The sequence below is a fragment of the Podarcis vaucheri genome (assembly GCF_965113315.1).
Source record: "Podarcis vaucheri genome assembly, chromosome: 3".
NCBI classification, from domain to species: domain Eukaryota; kingdom Metazoa; phylum Chordata; class Lepidosauria; order Squamata; family Lacertidae; genus Podarcis; species Podarcis vaucheri.
This window is the reverse complement of record NC_138761.1, coordinates 53,717,784-53,736,459: the sequence shown is the minus strand read 5'-3', so window position 1 is coordinate 53,736,459 and position 18,676 is coordinate 53,717,784. Positions and strand designations below refer to the sequence as shown.

At 42.4% G+C, this 18,676-nt stretch overlaps 1 long non-coding RNA gene across 1 annotated transcript in view; it reads left to right on the top strand.

Moving 5' to 3' along the window:
• Positions 1-8,596: 8,596 nt before the first annotated feature.
• LOC309528137 overlaps positions 8,597-18,676 on the top strand; it is a 54,719-nt gene continuing 44,639 nt past the window's right edge. The window contains exon 1 of the long non-coding RNA XR_014217559.1: positions 8,597-9,068. This is a non-coding gene — a long non-coding RNA (uncharacterized lncRNA). The remainder of the gene's footprint in view (positions 9,069-18,676) is intronic.

Below are 18,676 nucleotides of genomic sequence, written 5' to 3'. Positions count from 1 at the left end.
TGCATTTTACCCGGTAAGTGTACCAAATGCAGTTGAGATCTGCACATTCTCCAAGGCCTGATGGAAATCCTTATCTGTGATTACTGTGACTGCGCATCTTTGCTCCATCATGTTCCCAGTTTACGTCAGAAGAAAGAAAAAGAGGCAGACCCATTGGGGGCATCAAAATAAGGCCATTTCTTAGAAGGTCTCCATTGTATGCGCATGAGCATATGTATGCCTGGGCCCACAAAAGAGAGAAAAAGATTCATGAGCACCACAATAACTTTCATCGACAAAGAAAATTCTTTTTGGGAACTACTGGAGGCTTCCCAATAACAGTAAAAGCACTAGCAGCCAGGCACAATCATGTTAATGCATTCACTATCTTCCTCTAAAAGGATGAAGACGTAATTTAATTTGGAGGCTCCTGGTGTTCTGAATTCCCCTTGCACACTGACACAGCACGTTGCCAGACAGCCTTTTGCTTCCTTCCCTTAAAGGTGACCCATTAAAGAAGCAAATAACCAATTCTTTGGACAACTGCAAAGACTTCTAATCAAGAAGAAGAAGAAGAAGAGTTTGGATTTGATATCCCGCCTTTCACTCCCCTTCAGGAGTCTCAAAGCGGCTAACATTCTCCTTTCCCTTCCTCCCCCACAACAAACACTCTGTGAGGTGAGTGGGGCTGAGAGACTTCAAAGAAGTGTGACTGGCCCAAGGTCACCCAGCAGCTGCATGTGGAGGAGCGGAGACGCGAACCCGGTTCCCCAGATTACGAGACTACCGCTCTTAACCACTACACCATACTGGGTTTTGTGGTCTCGGATGCTAGGACTTTTCACAGGCAGTGGGAGTTGGGCTCAGTCCTTGGAGTTTGAAATCAAATTCCAGGTGCCTGGCTGTCCCTCTCTGTATAGCCAGCTGCCACCTTTCTGCGTCCCTGGGAGCTTACCTTTCTTGCTGTAGCTATTTTTGAACTGCCAACACTATAAAGCTACATTCACAGGATGCTAAAAATTGCCGTTCCATTATGAGGAGGGGGAGTAAGGTGGCAAGCGGCGCTTTCCAGATCCCTCTCGCTGTAGCAGCTACACACCAGTAATCCTCAGAGAGGATTCAGTGTATCCTCTGAGCTTTACCACCACAATTCATCATGTTACCAACACCACTGGGCTATCTGTGTGATTTCTCGACCAAGCCACTGTGTGAAGAATCAAGAAGAGAGGACAACGGAGGAAAGAGCAGAATGGGAAACAGTTGAGACTGATTTCCAGTCTCTGAGGAGACTTCCTGCTTTCCTAAGTAGTGGCAGGTGGTACAAACTGGAGGCGTAGTAAGCTGCTTCCCCAGTAAATCTACTGTTAAGAATACAAGGAGAAAGTCTTCTGACGGACTGCATTTAAAATAAATAAATAAAAATACAGTGGTACCTCTGGTACCTCTGGTACCTCTGGAGGTCCTTTCTTAACCTGAAACTGTTCTTAACCTGAGGTACTACTTTAGCTAATGGGGTCTCCTGCTGCCACCACACCACAGCAGCGCAATTTCTGTTCTCAGCCTGAAGCAAAGTTCTTAACCTGAGGTACTATTTCTGGGTTAGCGGAGTCTGTAACCTGAAGTGTTTGTAACCCAAGGTACCACTGTAAGTTGTTGGTGTTATTTTAAGTTGCTCATTTTCATCATGTGTAGGTAGGGATGGGGAGAAATTCAGTTCCTAATACGTACTTCCCGGAACAATACACAAACCAAAATGCAGCCGTCCTTTGAAATTTTAACTTCTCCAAATTTTGCTCTCCCAAAATGTGTATATTATAGGAAAGTATGTATATGTTAGTGAAAATAGCATTCAGAGATGCATTACGTTAGAGGAAACTGTTTGCAAATTTGGTATACTAGGCATCCAAAAATGTGCATATCAGAGGAAATGTGAAATAAAAGGATGCCCTTTTTTGGGCGATGGCTTCTTAAAATAACAAATTACAAACTAATACTGAAACATGCCGAGGTGAATTCAAGAGTAGAAAAATTAGCAACTAAAATGGAGAGATTTGCTTATCCCTCCATGTGAGGCAGCTTGAGCTCGTGAGAGCAGGTATTCATTCAGATCATGCCAGAGCAATACTGGCTTCAACTCTTCCTGAGCAGCAAATGGTTTGTATTGGGCTGCTATTTAAAAGTATCTAAAGAAGGCTAGAAAGACTTTGCTAAAATATGTCTTTCTCTTACTTATTTTATATATCAGATGCCATGGAAGAAAGCTATGAGGGATTTCTTGCTGGCATCCATCTGTGTCGAGAGACAATGGAGTGCGCCTCCGGGGGTGAAGTCAAACTATGAGTGATACTTAAGAATAAAATGCAGTAGAGACAGGAATAAAAATGGATAAGATAAGAGCCAAGAAGGGGGGGAAATATGAAATTGATAAAAAATGCCCCTCTTTCTTTGTTATTTTCAACCTCAAATATACCTGCTTTGTTTGGTGTGTGTGAACGTCCTGTTGCCCCTGTCCCCCTCATCATTAAAGCCTTTCATTTGCATTTTCTGTTTACACAAAATCATAACATTGTATTTTTTTAAAAAAAATATTTTTATTGAATGATTTTATATTACAAAAACCATTACAACCATACTACCACAAAATATAATTGAGAAATAAAAATTACATACATCAATATTTTGTTTGTTATTTGTTATTTACCGTCTTATTTCCGCCCAAACACCCCATACAAAACACACACACACAAAGAAAGAATAATAATGATAATAATGAAAATAAATATTTTCCCCATTTTTCTTAAAAAATCTTTTCTTCTATTTTGACTTCCTGTCAAGTCCCTTCGCCTATGTTTCATCTTACAATTGAATGTACACAAAACAATAAACCTTTCTATATAAGTTTTCCAATACATTCAGAAAACATAATAAATCCTTAATTGTTATCCACCTCCTGAATCATAGCATTGTAGCGGTGAAATGTACCCCAAATTCATCTAGTCCAAACCCCTGAAATGCAGGAATCACAGCTAAGTGATTCCAGCATGATGAAGGAACAAAGTTATGCAGATGAAGAGATGCTCAAAGGCATCCTGATCAAATTTGCAGATGACACCAAACTGGGAGAGGTGGCTAACACCCCAGAGGACAGGATCACACTTCAAAACGACCTTGACAGATTAGAGAACTGGGCCAAAACAAACAAGATGAACTTTAACAGGGAGAAATGTAAAGTACTGCACTTGGGCAAAAAAACCGAGAGGCACAAATACAAGATGGGGGACACCTGGCTTGAGAGCAGTACATGTGAAAAGGATCTAGGAGTCTTGGTTGACCACAAACTTGACATGAGCCAACAGTGTGACGCGGCAGCTAAAAAAGCCAATGCAATTCTGGGCTGCATCAATAGGAGTATAGCATCTAGATCAAGGGAAGAAATAGTGCCACTGTATTCTGCTCTGGTCAGACCTCACCTGGAGTACTGTGTCCAGTTCTGGGCACCACAGTTCAAGAAGTACACTGACAAACTGGAACGTGTCCAGAGGAGGGCAACCAAAATGGTCAAAGGCCTGGAAACGATGCCTTATGAGGAACGGCTAAGGGAGCTGGGCATGTTTAGCCTGGAGAAGAGGAGGTTAAGGGGTGATATGATAGCCATGTTCAAATATATAAAAGGATGTCACATAGAGGAGGGAGAAAGGTTGTTTTCTGCTGCTCCAGAGAAGCGGACACGGAGCAATGGATCCAAACTACAAGAAAGAAGATTCCACCTAAACATTAGGAAGAACTTCCTGACAGTAAGAGCTGTTTGACAGTGGAATTTGCTGCCAAGGAGTGTGGTGGAGTCTCCTACTTTGGAGGTCTTTAAGCAGAGGCTTGACAACCATATGTCAGGAGTGCTCTGATGGTGTTTCCTGCTTGGCAGGGGGTTGGACTCGATGGCCCTTGTGGTCTCTTCCAACTCTGTGATTCTATGATTCTATTCTATGATTCTATGAAAATGGGCTATGGAAAATGGGCAGGCTGTTTCTCAGTGGCTGGAGGAAGCAGGGGCGGGGACCAGGCCCCACACCCATGTTTCCCTGAACCACATCCCTTGGTCCTCCGTACGTAAATTACTGCCATTCATTTCAGTGGAAAGAGAGAAAAAACAACAACTGCTGCACTGGACAATCGGCTCTCTGCACAGAACATATAGAGAACACCCAGTCCTGGGAGGCTTTGTAGGAGAGCTGCTCCAGAGGAAGAACTGTGAGAGGAGACAGAATTCCTGCCAGCCACCAGGCAATGGCTTCTCCACCTGCCTTGCCCCAGCCTCCAACCCTGAGAGCCTTTCCCTGACCATGACTTTGAGAACAGCAGACGCAGCTGGGAAAAGAAGAGTTCAGGGATATATTTTTTAAAATAATTTTACAAGTTGTGTGTCCTTGTTTCTCAATTTGATCCTTTTACATGGTTTTGTATGCTTTGTGGTATTTTATGCATTATGATTTGCTGTTATTTTTATTGATTATAGATTAGTAATTCTTTATTGTAACTGATAAGTGCAAACTGTTTAATTATTATTTGCTGATGTTGAATTTTACTGTTTGCTATCAGATTTTAATGGAGTATTGAATATTGCTTTATTTGATATAAGTTCCTTATTTTAAAGTAATTGTGACCTTTTTTAGTGGATCAGATTATTACTATTGTTTGATGTTTTATTATGTTTTTATATGTGCTGGAAGCCGCCCAGAGTGGCTGGGGTAACCCAACCATATGGGCGGGGCATAAAAAAATATTATTATATTATTATGTGTTGTAGCCTGCAATAGTGGGGCAGGAGAGCTGAAAATAATGGCAATATATTTCACATCTGGCAACCAATGCGCCCCTTTGCTTTCAGATAGCACATGGGTAGACGAGTCTAAATATCCTGGGACATCAATTTTTTCATCCTTCTAGTGGCTATAGCGGCTCATTTACCAGAAGTAATGTATTTAGTGTTAACTCTAGAAGTGTATACTCAATTCTGACCAAACTAAGCCTCCTAGGGCACAATATACACTTCCAGAGTTAATGCTAGAGGGCTGAGAAAATTTGTGTCCCTGGCTTTTTAGACTTGTCTACCCTTGTACTATCTGAAACCAAAGGGGTACTTTGGCTGCCAGATGAATAGTTTTTCAGCTCTCCTACCCCACTACAATAGAGTCCTTATAGTACGTAAGGTGGTCTTTAAGGTATTATTCACAGCTTTATACACTAGTATAAGAACTTTGAACCTGACACGGTAGCAGATGAGAAGCCAATGCAGCTCTTTTAACCCCGTGTCAGGTGTGGTCTGTAGTCTGTTTCCATCACCAGTCTAGCGCAGCAATCTGCACTGGCTGAAGCTTCTGGGCCAGACCCAAGAGCAACCCGAGAGTATGCTATAATATCAGAGTGTGTTATAATAATAGATTCAGGTAGGTAGCTGTGTTGGTCTGACGCAGTAAAATTTTTTTTTAAAAAATTGTCCAGTAGCACCTTAGAGACCAACTAAGTTTGTTCTGGCTATATGCTTTTGTGTACATGCATACTTCCTCAGATACGTCTAAGGTGCTACTGGACAATTTTTTTAAAAAAAATTGTTATAATAATAATTTAGCTGTTTTAGCTCTTTTAAGTTTCAGAACAATTAACATGCATCATCTGAGTTAAACACTAGAATGGTTAACAGTCCCTATAGAGAGAGCAGACCACATCACTTCCACAGCACCTTGCAGCACTGAGGTTATTAAATAGCACCAAACAAATCCATAATCTCAACCACAAGCCCTTTGCTCAGCTTCTGGTTCATCTGGTGAGTTTTCTTCTGATACTAGGAGCAGGAGGTGGTTGTTTCCAGAAAAGCCATGCTGGAATCTCAAGAGTTAAGCATTCTCGGCGAGCTTAGAAAAATGGCTGGAAACCTAAACTAAGCAATCTCCACCACCAAAAAAAAAAAAAAAGATTGATAATAAAAAAAGACATTTGGGCAATTTGATCATAAATAGTAGAGTTCACTAGCACAAGAAATCATGCAGACTGTGCAGGGAGACATAAAAACCACTGAATTATGTATTAATATGTCATATAAAAGGAAAAAGCACTAAAGAAATATTGTAGGAAAAATAAATAAAACAGCATTAAAAGTGAACATGTCCCATTTGGTCAGTTATTCCAAACATAAAACAACAAAGAGCACAGTTTGGAAGTTAACAACACTTTTAATTTTAGTACTGACTTCCCCCTTGCAAACCGTGTGGAGGTGTGGTCAGAACGTAGTTCTGAGGATTGATTTTCTGTCAGAGCTCATCTAAATCAGTGTGCATTTTTTTCCTGGTTTTTTAATACAACTTGGAAGCCGAGAGATGTATGAGCTTGCTGACATTAAATTAGAACTGACACAACCACAAAGGGGATTTCTGGATGAAAATAGCCTCAATTGAAAACTTCTGGCACCAGTGTGGAGCTTGGCTTCCCCCGCCCCCGATGTAAGGTTAGCTGTGTGGGGAGGTGTTCTGAATGGGCGGGTATGAAAAACGGCATGCAAGTTTATCCAAGGCTGTCTGCACAGAGACAATGATATTAATGAGTTCCTGTATACCAGACACAGATAAAGTAGCACTGGAATAACGGAGTTTGACTGATGTTGCTGCATCATGTCTATGCTTGTACCCCAATCCAAAGCCCCACTAGTGCTTGAGTGCATATGCAGATGTTCTTCTTGGTGGATGAGGCAATTTGACAGGCATGCAAATCAGGGACGGGGTAACTTTTTTTTTACAGCCTGAGGGATGCATTCAAGGTTGGCCAGTTCTTCTGGGGCCACATGCCAGCGGCGATCGTGGCCACAGTTGTCACATGGCCGTCATGACACAGAAGGATTACATACCCCTGTAAACCACATGTGCACACTCACCACACTATACACACAGAACCAGAAACAAGACACACACAGCACACATTATCAGAGAAGCAGGGTGTGTGTGTGTGTGTGTGTGTGTGTTTTCCTCCCCATTGCAATGCTGGCCTGAGAGAAGAGGATCCTAGTCACCCAGCATGATGCTTTGGTGAGCAGGGAAAATGTTGTCTATGCCCTTCCAAGACCAATCTCTGAAGAATGGACTATTTCCTCTGCTTCCAGTCACAAAGCAGAGACCACAACTGGGTCCCTAGGTCTGGCCTGAGGATCAAAGGGCCGGAAGCCAATGGCATAATTGAAAACAGGCTGGTGATCAGGTTTTGGATCAAGCAGATCAAGAAGACGAGGACTCATCTGACTTGGGGGCAAAAAGGCCTGGCATGTCACAATTGGCTCATAGGCCAGCTGACAGTATTCAGACTGTGGGGGGGGGGCATCTCATTTTCATTGTAAACTTGTGCTGTGATCCTTGGATGAAGGGTAGTACAGAAATTTACCGGTAATAAATAATAATAAATGCATAATTGCATTCAGGTAAAAAATTCAGTGTCTTGATCCACAGAGCCTAATCTGCTCATGCCCTGCCTAAATCTGTTCAATGGGTTTGCCCTCAAACCTCCAGAGCACATTTGGGGAGGGATCACCGGGAAAGCTAGTTGAATACAGCCCCCAGATTAATTTTACAAGCAACCCCCCCCCCCCGTTCATGCACAATCAGTATGCACATGGCTATGTATACGTACATTGCGCTGAACCTGGAAGTGACCCAAAAATGTTACAAAAAGAGGTAGAATGGGGCAGGGCAGGGTGGAGGCGGAATGGGGTGTTTGCAGGCTTTTTTATTGGTGTTTCAAATATACACAATTTCACTAACGTTTGCAGTGGCTCGGAACATTTAATATGGGGGTTGCCTGTATGTTTGGCAGGCAGTCGTCATGCAAGTTCAGTACAGTCTACGTATTAGTAGTGGAGGACCTCTGCCCTGCGAATTTCCCCAGTTTTCTGAGTGGCCAGATCCAGGAGGTAAGGTGTAAAGAAGAGGCACGGATGCATACAGACTGGCAACTGGAAGCCCTGGTTGAGCGCCCTTCCCCCCTGGTGAAGCTGCTTACTGACTAGCTCAGATCCGTGCAATGAATTCTGTGAGCGGATAGGATTTTAATTCCAAATTATGGATGTACATCACCATTTCAACTGAAGTTCAGGAAACAACATTCCCTGGCCCTCTGAGTGTGTCTGCAGCACTGAAATTGGAAACGGAAGAATCAAATTAATTTGAACAATCTGTTCTTGTCTCTTCATCTGTTATGGCTAATGCTGAAGGTAATTTAGGCAGGGATCATTCAAATAAGGCAAGCGCTTGTTAGTTTTTGTTTCAATCGGAGTGGCACTCTTGTCTCTCCTCAAAGGGGAGAAGGTGGTGATTTATAGGGAAATGGAGATGTTCATGTGGGAGGGGCTGCTTTCTGTCACGCGTTCTCTGACTCATCAGGCTTAGGGCTGTATAGGTGGGAGGCATACAGATTCCCTTTCTAGACTTGAGCTCATAAGTGTATGTCTGCCCGGCTCTGGCATGGAGCCGGTGTATTTATTATTGCTCTCTGCACTTCCTCCTGGAAATGACTCTTATTTTTAACTTTGGCAAGGCTGACTCTTTACCTCCGGAAGCAGATATGTGGCTTGCCGAGTGCCACTGGACAGATGTCAGCGTCTATTGTTATTCCACTCTAGCTGCCCCTGGGATGAGATTAGGGGCCATTTGTGGATATCCTTCAAGAGGAAGTTGCTGGCTTAATGTCTGGATTCAAGGGAAAACTGGATAGACATTGATAAAATAACTCGGTTGTCTTCAGTCTTTGTTCACTGAAACAGAACTGGCAGGGTTCTTCACCATATGGTGTCTTCCTCCAGTTCTTCCACTGGCCTGTAATTGTCTTTCCAAGTAGCTTCTGCTGTTCTGTATTCTGGTTCATTTGACAATCTCACTCCAGCACTTTTCCAACTCAAGTCTACAATTCACCAATCTGGGCCAAGTTCATTCAGGGAAGAAAACTAGTAAACTGCCTGGCTCTTTAAACTTGGCATTTTACACTTACAGATGGAGGACTTCCTGCAGACTGCATCTGGCTTGATACTCTTATTGCTGGAGTGAGGCCTACGTGCAGTAACTATTACTTGGCATTCTTTCTCGCTCGTTGGAAATGTCTTTGTGTCAGTGCAAGAAAATGTTCAGAGTCTTGGTTTTGATCGGAAACAAAGCCTGGGTTTAGAAATGCCTTGCCACCGGGAGTGGCCGGAAACGGTGATTATTTTCAGCTTGTTGTGGAAGTCCTGCAGAGGGATGACTCAATGCCTTTCAGTAGTCAGCAAGTCCTTTCCCAGTTCTGGCACCAGACCTCAGGAGCAGCCAAACTCAATGAGTAAAAAGAAGGCAGAGCCATTGCCATGAAAACTAAGTTTGCCTCAAAAGCTGTCTTGTGTATTGTAGTGTGAAAGGCGAGAGGGAAGATGTGAAACTGAAGGTCATAAATCAATAAAGAAGAAGATAACCATCTACCAAGACCAGGGGCTGCAGAGGATATCAATTCAGGTGCGGAAGCTAGACGCTTTGAGCGCATCTATAGGGCTGGCCTGGACATTAGGACCATAGAAGACTGCTTTATCAGACTTAGCTCTGTATTATTTACAATGATTGGCAGTGATACTCGAAGGTTTATACAGCTGTTATGAGTTTTTTTTTTGGGGGGGGGGAGGATGGAAATGCATAGGCTGTATGCCTGAGCTCCCTTCTAATTCCCGAATCCAGCAAACATTCAATTCCTGAAATAGCCAGGCTAGCTTCTGGTTCAGGTTATGGCCCTCTAGGTATGGGCCATTAAGGCAACAAAGGAAGTGGCTCTGTGCTAGACAGCAATTGGGTTGGTCCTACTCCCTCACTTCGCTGGTAGTTTAAAAAGGCCAGTGCTGAGAGCTGAGGTGTGTATGTGTGTTAGAAGATAGAAGCAAGGCTGCTGGGAGACAGATGCATGCCTAATTTTTGCTGGAATCCAAGGCTGTGGCTATGGGAGAAGCAAGACCCTGCTGGAGTGCTCATTCTGTGAACCCCTTGCACCGTAGGCTCAGGTTGTATATATGTGCAAACAAACCATATTTCCTAAATACACCACAGTCTCCGCTGTTCCTTATTCAAAGGAAACTGAACCCTGAATAAGCACCTGGAACCCCTGGAATCTCACACCGCTCAGAGGTTGGGTTGGCATGCAACACAGGGGTCTCTTTGAGCCTTACTTGGATATGCCATTGTTTGAACCAGGGACCTTCTGTATGCAAAGCAGATGCTCTGCCACTGAGCTATGGTCCTTCCTCTAACATTGGGATGCCATGCAACTTAGTCTTCATTATGATGTATGGAAGTGAGAGTTGGACCATAAAGAAGGCTGATCGCCAAAGAATTAATGCTTTTGAATTATGGTGCTGGAGGAGACTCTTGAGAGTCCCATGGACTGCAAGAAGATCAAACGCATCCATTCTTAAGGAAATCAGGCCTGAGTCCTCACTGGAAGGACAGATCCTGAAGCTGAGGCTCCAATCCTTTGGCCACCTCATGAGAAGAGAAGACTCCCTGGAAAAGACCCTGATGTTGGGAAAGATGGAGGGCACAAGGAGAAGGGGACGACAGAGGATGAGATGGTTGGACAGTGTTCTTGAAGCTACCAGCATGAGTTTGACCAACTGCGGGAGGCAGTGGAGGACAGGAGTGCCTGGCGTGCTCTGGTCCATGGGGTCACGAAGAGTCGGATACGACTAAACGACTAAACAACAACCACAACATTGCTTTCCCCTCTGCAGGCATTCCTTATTTTTCTCGTCCTGCCAATGCTGCCATCACCCCAGAGCATAGTTTTCTTTACTTCACCCACCACCTCACCTTTGAAAAAGCACAATGAACCATGGATATTTTCAATAATGGAAGTGGATCAAGGTCAATCGGATGTCATCTTACTTCTGACCATAAGCAGAAAGTAATGACGCAGTGGGGTTTTCATGCTTTATTATAAATTCTATATTAAAATATTTTTTGATTCATATACTTTTGGTTGTTGTTGTTTGAAAAACCAGATGCCGACATTCTTTTGTTACAATGCAGAAGTGATCACCATCATGTGACACAATTGAAGTAGTCACCCGCCAGCTGTACTGTGTGTGCTGTTCCTAAATTAGCACAAAATGTTGAATTTGCAGCATTTAATGTGCGATGATTGTATTTCCTAGAGACATGTGACGGTGGAAGGACATGCTGCAAAAAGATGCCAGCAGTCTGGAATTACAGTAAAAGCCACAGTCCAGTATCTGCAGAGTGCAGAGCATGACCTGGGCAACAGGGAACCAAAACCTCAATTAGTTGTATTGGGGAGTCCAAATTGAGCAATGCTTTAAAAATCAACAGGATCTTAAAACGAATTCCACACATAACCTAGCAGCGAGCAAGAAAAACCCTTAGACGCAGCAAATAAGTTGTTTGAGAAGCTTCAGATTGCATTAAAGCCAGGACAGCTGGATCCTCTGCCACTTTCCGTCTGCACAGGAAGGTATTTGAGCAATCTGGTAAATGCTTCTGCCTGTTTCTTTTGCTATCTTTAAATAAATATTGCCTCAGCAACCTTTTTACCCAACAATTTAATAGTCACAGAGGGCCAATTTGCACAACTACTTTCCTCACTTCCTTTTTGGGTCCAGATTCCATTTTATTGGCAGCTTGTCGAAGACAGTGGTCATCTGAGGGCACAGAATGCAATTTGGCTTGCTGTCACTAGTAAATTCTTCCAAATGTCAGTTGAGTGATGGTTTTATGCACGTGAGCGCCATCTACAGGCTAAAGATGGGGACAACCCCTATCCATGTCGTCTGGATTAGCATTTAGAGAAAAATTCTAACTAACCAGCAACTAAGGAAGAAAATCTTGTTTCTCGCTTTAGAAGTTGTGTAAGAAAGATTCAAATCACAAAACCATAGTGGGTCAATATTCAAGAGCCAAGATTCAAATAATTGTTTGGGCATCAAGATTAAGCAACAAAAGGGTTTTTGTGTGTGTGTTTACCTTGTTGGAGGGCCTTAGTCTGTGCTGGTATACAGTGCATAGTACTGGGGGAAATGCTGAAAAGGGTAACCAAGATGATTAAGAGGTTGGGACATCTCTGCAAGGATTGTTGTGGGCATCCGTCTGTCTTGGGAGACAATGTTAGGGATGAAGTCAGACTGTTGCAAGGTTGTAGCGCCTGCAGTGGCTGTAGGGACCGATAGGGGAGAGACATGTTTTGTTGCAGTTGGGGCAGATGAAGGCTTCCAATTGTGCTGCTGCAGATGCACCAGGGTGTTTCTTCTCTCTCTCTCTCTTCAATGAAAGGTTAAAGCATTTAAAGAAACGACTTTTTAGAAAGAAAGATGAGTAAGAAGGGTTGTGATAGATGTCTAAAAGTTTATGCATGGTGTGGTGTGGAGAAAAATAGATAATCTTCTTCCTCTCTTATAATATTAGACCTTAGGGTGACCCAATGAAATTGAGTAGCACTGGATTTGAAGAAGAATATGTATTCACAGGTCCACATAATTAACTTTCTGAATTTGCTGCCACAAGACAATAATGGTCACTCCACTAGCAAAGATGATCTTGAAAGGGGATTAGAGAAATTAGAGAAATTGATGGAGGAGAGGTCTATCAGTGGCTATTAGTGATGATAGCTGATTGGTTCAGAGTCCATTGGCCTCTGAATACCAGTTGCTGGGAGGCAAACAGCAAGGAAGGAGGCTGCCTTCCTTATGGGCTCTATACCAATCTTGGTCCAAGACTGCTAGTAAATCAGGGTGGCCAGTGTTGGAAAGAGGATGATGGACTTGATGGGCATTTGCATTGATCCAGCAGAGCTCTTCTAATTGTCTGTTTATTCTTGCACAGTGACAGCACACAGGGCACCTGTCTTGGCTTGCCAGTTGCAGAGTCTGTAGTCAAAGTATGCAAAAGTTAGGGAGTACAGCAGTGGGTTCTAGCAAACTGAGGCTGTATTGCATTGGTAGAACATCTGCTTTGCATGCAGAAGTTTCAATATGCATATTCTCCAGGCAGAGATATACATGTCCAAAACATCTGTAGAGTACCGGGGCTAGATCTAGACACATCAAAGACGTGCTTCCAAAAAATGCGTTGTAACCTTTATAATGAGAAATCGCGTTGGCAAAAACGGAACTCCACAGCGCTGTCTGGTATCACATATAAAACACATATAAAGCACTTTTTCTTTACCAATCTAGCTGTGCAGCATCCCACACTATACAGCTTTCTACAGTATAACAGTTGCATACAGCAAAACTAGCCATTCTGGCTCAACATCTAGAAGGCCTTGGAATAGGTAGGTTTTCTGTAGCCCTCAGAACGTCTTGCCCATTCACTGCTTCCATGTCTCTTCCAAGTCTGCATAAAAGCTTTACATTGCCATTACCCTGCATCCAGTAATGATGACGCATGTTGGGATGTTTCACTGGCATGGTAATTCTATTATCTGACCCGGCACATTTATTTCCCACTATAAAGGCTCGATTTTCAGGTCACAAGATCTCATGCTTACTATAAAGTAATGCATTTATAGCAGCATATGAAGTGATATATGTGCAGTTGAAGCTCCATACCCAGATTTATTAAGAGACATTAATTTTTTCTGTAAGAGCATGGAATATGGCCATAAAGGTCGTGTTCCACATCTCTCTCTTTCTCTGTGCTCTATACCCCCTGGTGATGCAGGCTTGGGGAGAAAAGGGCATAAGACACAGCAATAAATCTTTAAAAATGTGTGTATGTGCATGTGCATGTAGAAGAGCTAATATATTATATTGTTTTTAAATCAATTTAAAATTGATTGAACTTCAGCTACAATTCAAAGATCCTCTATGCGAACAAATGAAATGCTGAAAAGTTCCATATTTAATGCTACAAAAATTTCACTTAAATGTGTTTGGCAGACTTTTGCTCTGTACAGGAAAAAATACATTAGAATTTGAGCACTGTTTGCTTTTAATCTCTCGGCTGAACTGCTTCAGTGACATGGCCAGAAATCACTATCTCGTTTTAAACACAAAGAACTGAAATTGACAGTGATCACGACATCTATGTCTCCCCCTACTTACCTGTATTTTCTCAACTAGACTCTGGGGAAAACATTCAAATCCAAGGGAGAGAGAAAAGGGAAAATATTTCTCACTGATCTGCACTGTAAAAAAAATCCCTGTTGAATATGTGAGGTGCATTAGGTATATGAAGCTTCCATTGATGGAGAAGTTCTGAAAACAGTGTAAGAGTTTCTGGCATCCCACACCCTGTAAAGACAAATTCTGCCCTTGCAAAGGGTCAGATAATAGAATTACCATGCCAGTGTAACATCTTATCGTGTTTGGTCAAAATAAAACATACATTTGAGCTCTCCCGAAAAATATATCCTTGATCTAAGAAAAAGTGTGACTTGTAGATACAGTGGTAGCTCAGTTTTTGAATGTAATCCGTTCTGGAAGACCGTCCGAGTTCCGAAAACTCAGTACAGAAGCCATGTGGCATGTTCGACTTCCGAGGCGAGTTCAACAACCGAAGCATCTACTTCCGGATTTACAGCGTTCAAAAACTGAAATGTTTGTCAACCGAGGTACCACTGTATATAAATATAATGAGATAAAAATGATTGACATATCAAGTTTCTCATTTCATGGGTGGAGGAAGAATGTATAATTAATTCTACATTACTGATGTGGTACTGTGATGTACAATGATTTTGCATTTGATGACTTTTAGTGAAATTATCATTATGAACAAAACATAACTGACCAGTTTCTACATAGTAGATAAGCTTAATTCCATAAGAAATTATTCAAAGGAAAAAAATGTAGACCGTGTATTTTATTGAAAATGCTGATATTACAGTACTTGACATGCAGTGAATGTTAACTGTATGCTTGGCAGTAGTACACAGAGCAGTGAAGTGACAAATTCTCTGCCCCAGGGAGTCTGCAAATCACAAAATAAGAAATGGCACACATTCAACAAGGGTGTTGTTGAAATTAGGCAACAAGACTTCAAGCTCCAAGCAGACAGATATAATATGAATTGTTTCATGGGCCACATTGGCAAAATTTTCATCATCCATCTCAGCTGTTTCATATTGGGCTCTATTTTGCTAGCTGTCTAGTTCATTTAGAGGCCTGCTGTAGCCTAAAATCTGCTCACTCTTGGAGCATGGGACTTACGCCTAAATGCATCAGGGCAACTAAGCCAGATTGCAAGATAATGCAAAATAGATGAACGCACATCATGAGTACATGCTTGTGAAGGAATGGACCTGTACAATTAGTTAAACTGCACAATACTTATTCTGACCTTCCTTCAAGAAAGAAATTAAAGTTCTGTTAATGTACAACACGTATGAAATGCACTTAATCAGGCTTTTTGTCATGCCAGAGCTGAATTCCTGAGTTTCAGGCCTGAATGAATTCATTTTTTATATCTCTGTTGATTCAGCTAATGGGTCAACTATTGAAGGAGAGTTTGGAGCTTAACTCCTGGGGGAGGGTACCTGATTGGGCCAAATCAGTGGTCTAAGTTCATATGAAGTGTGAATTAGGTAGGGTCTCATTAAAATGTGAACCAAATGGAATTTCCCTCCGCATGCCTACAGGATATGTACGGTATGTGGAGGGGCTGTTAGTAAGGAAAAAATGGCACCATCTTGTCAGTTCTTGGAACTTTCTTAGAGATCCTCCTCCTACTTTGAGAATCACACACCAATCCTGAACTCCAGAGTATATTTCTGCGCTATTTGATCAGCATGAAATAATGTCCACTTTGCCCACTAACCTGCAACTAAACGGGAAACTGTCTTTGAAAAAAGAGGGGAATTTGGAATTGACAGAATTATAGGCCCCTGTGTGATTCTTTAGTCAGTTGTTCTGTGTTAAACCTTTTATGATTCTTCTGAAAAATAAACTGCACACATTTATAGTGCCATGCACTGGTGAATACTTTTGTCAGAGTTTAAAGCACATAAAGTAATGTTTGGGATCAGGTTACCGTTGTGAGAGTACCCTGATCAAGTAACCCATGTGAGAGTGTTGTGAAGCGTATGTGAGTTTCTATGAGGTGAGACACATTGATAACAGCAAGGGACTTTATTGAGCTAACAGAACTCAAGAACAGGGGTAAAGCAACTGCTTATGCGTTTTTTGAAAGCCTGGGCCACTCTCTCTCTCTCAAGATGATTGGCTGTCTAAACTCCCAAGCTGCGAATCATAACTCAGGGCTTAAGAGCCAATGCCAGTAGCCCAAACTGTGAAATGTTCTGTGATTGGATATCATGAATCAAATCAGAACACAGGAGCTCAGAATCTTTAGTCCAGACTCAAGCTCAGGCAAACACAGACCACTGAATACATAACAAAGTGACTAATTATTGTCAACCCCCATGACATCCTCTCTGTATGAAGGGAGTGGGTGGCGCTGTGGTCTAAACCACTGAGCCTCTTGGACTTGCCAATTGGAAGGTCGGCAGCTCGAGTCCACGTGACGGGGTGAACTCCCATTGCTCTGTCCCAGTGACCCTCTTTCCCATTTCTTTTTCCAGCTCCATATGCTTTTCAAGGCTCAGATTATTTCCACTGAATCAAGCTTTTACACAGAACCCTTGGAAAAAGCAAACTAAGTATGTGTGTGCAGTGGTATCTCAAGGTTAAGAACTTAATTCATTCTGGAGGTCCGTTCTTAACCTGAAACTGCACTTAACCTGAGGTACTACTTTAGCTAATAGGGCCTCCCGCTGCCGTGCCGCTGCCGCCACACGATTTCTGTTCTCATCCTGAGGCAAAGTTCTTAACCCAAGGTACTACTTCCGGAGTCTGTAACCTGAAGTGTCTGTAACCTGAGGTGTCCGTAACCTGAGGTACCACTGTTTTTTCTTTCTGTCATTCATGGAGGGAAGACTGATTGGAGTGGTGAGAAATGCACAGAATGGGTAGTGCTCACAGCACTTGCTAAACAATCCAAATGTGTCCATGGACTTAAAAAGGTTGGCAACCATAAATGAAAAAAGACAAGCCTATGTCCAAAGCAGATCACAATCTGAATTCCAAAAGGGATGAAGAATATGACAAGGGTTGCAGATGGATAGATGTCAGCTAGTTAGATGTACCAACCTTCCTTTTGTTTGACGTCAAGGAATATGTTATAGTCCAGCCTAAGCAATGTTTGTATAATTTGTTTGTAAGACGGCTCATGCTAAATACCATTTTTTAAAGTCCCTAACATGCATATCAATTAAGTGTTTGGGAATTGTTCCTCCTGCAAAACAAATATATCTATAAAATTTGATATTTATTTAAGGTCTAATTTCTGAATTCAGCTTCTGGTAGGAAAGAAGCTTGATTTCCTTTGTTTCCCCCCAATTATTCTTAGACTGAAACTTCCCAAGTGTATAATTGCAACTGAGTCATTGATGCATTGCAAAGTGACAGCCATTGAGGCTTATTATGGGCTAGAATTAGCCATAGGTCTCATTGTTTGAGTTTAAAAGTAACATTTTAAATGGAAAGTCCCAACTATTCATTTAATGTAGATCTAATATGACAGGCATTTCTTCATTAATGAAAAATACCCACCACTACATACCAAAACATATTGTTATGAGTGTGTGGAGAGGTTAGGCTGAATGCCTGTAGCCACTTCTAATTCCTGGATCTGGCACAGATTAAATTGCTGGAATAAGTGGACCATCCTGATAATGGCCTGCTAAACATGGGTCAATAAGGGAACAAAGGAAGTGGCTTAGTGGGAGAAAACAAATGGATGGGCCTCCTTTCCTCCCTCAACTGTCTGCTAGTTAGAAAGACAAAAGGTCAGAGGGGGGAGTTGCGTGATGTGATCTAGAAGCTGGATGCAAAAGCCACAGACTGGAAAGGAAGGGCAGATTTCTCTTTGAATCCAAGGCTACGGCTATGGAAGAAGCAATACCCTTTTGGAGGGTTCATGCTGTGAACCCCTCCAACACAGGATCGGGTTGTATATATATGTAAATAAACCTTAAATCATAAAGACACCACAGTCCCCAATGTGCCTCATTTCCAAAACTAAACACGAATCCTGGGTAAGCACCTGGAACCCCTGGAATTTTGCACTGCTCGGAGATTCGGGTGGGGTGCAACAATATTAATGTTGTACTTCACAGAGATAGATCTACAGTCATACCTTGGTTGACGAATGCCTTGTGACTCAAACCTTTTGGCTCCTGAACGCCGAAAACCTGGAAGTGAGTGTTCCAGTTTGTGAACATTCTTTGGAACCCGTACGTCCAACACGGCTTCGGCAGCTTCCGGCTGGCTGCAGGAGCTTCCTGCAGCCAATCGGAAGCCGTGCCTTGGTTTCCGAACACTTTGGGAGTCGAACGAACTTCCGGAACGGATTCTGTTCAACCGCTGAGGTACCAATGTAGTTGATTGACCAACTCTCCATTCAAAATTGGCATTAGTAAAAAACTGGTAATTGAAAACACACCCGAGGGAGGAATTCAGCATGGCAGTTGCTCCATCAGCGCAAGCATTTCTGCTTGCCAGATAAAATGATCCCCCTTCTCTGGGGGGGGGGATGATTAATGACATTCAGGACCATGGAACATAGTAAGGTATGTGCGTGTTAAGCCTTCCTCTCATCTGTGCCAAGGTCCCAATTAAAACTGCTCCTGAATTTGCTCT